A 319-nucleotide genomic window follows, 5' to 3' on the forward strand; every position below is an offset into this window, starting at 1 on the left:
CATGCTTGTACTTTTAAATTGGTGTTCAGAGTACACTTATATGGATCTCAAGTGACATCCACATTCAAGATTTAGGGCTGCTTTTGCTGACAAATGAGCTAAGATGAAATGTATAACTAACTATCCAAGTGTCATCTTCCTTACTATTCCATATTTTAACATCCCAAAGAATTTCACCTAGAACAGAAAAAGCTTTACCACACAGTAATTTACACTACATTATTATTATAGTTATTGTTATTGTTATTATCTTTATTTTTACCCTGCCCTATTTTCCAAACTGGAACTCAAGGCGGCTTCCAGATAAAAATACATATAA

Source organism: Rhineura floridana, chromosome 2, assembly GCF_030035675.1.
Source record: "Rhineura floridana isolate rRhiFlo1 chromosome 2, rRhiFlo1.hap2, whole genome shotgun sequence".
Classification (NCBI taxonomy): Eukaryota; Metazoa; Chordata; class Lepidosauria; order Squamata; family Rhineuridae; genus Rhineura; species Rhineura floridana.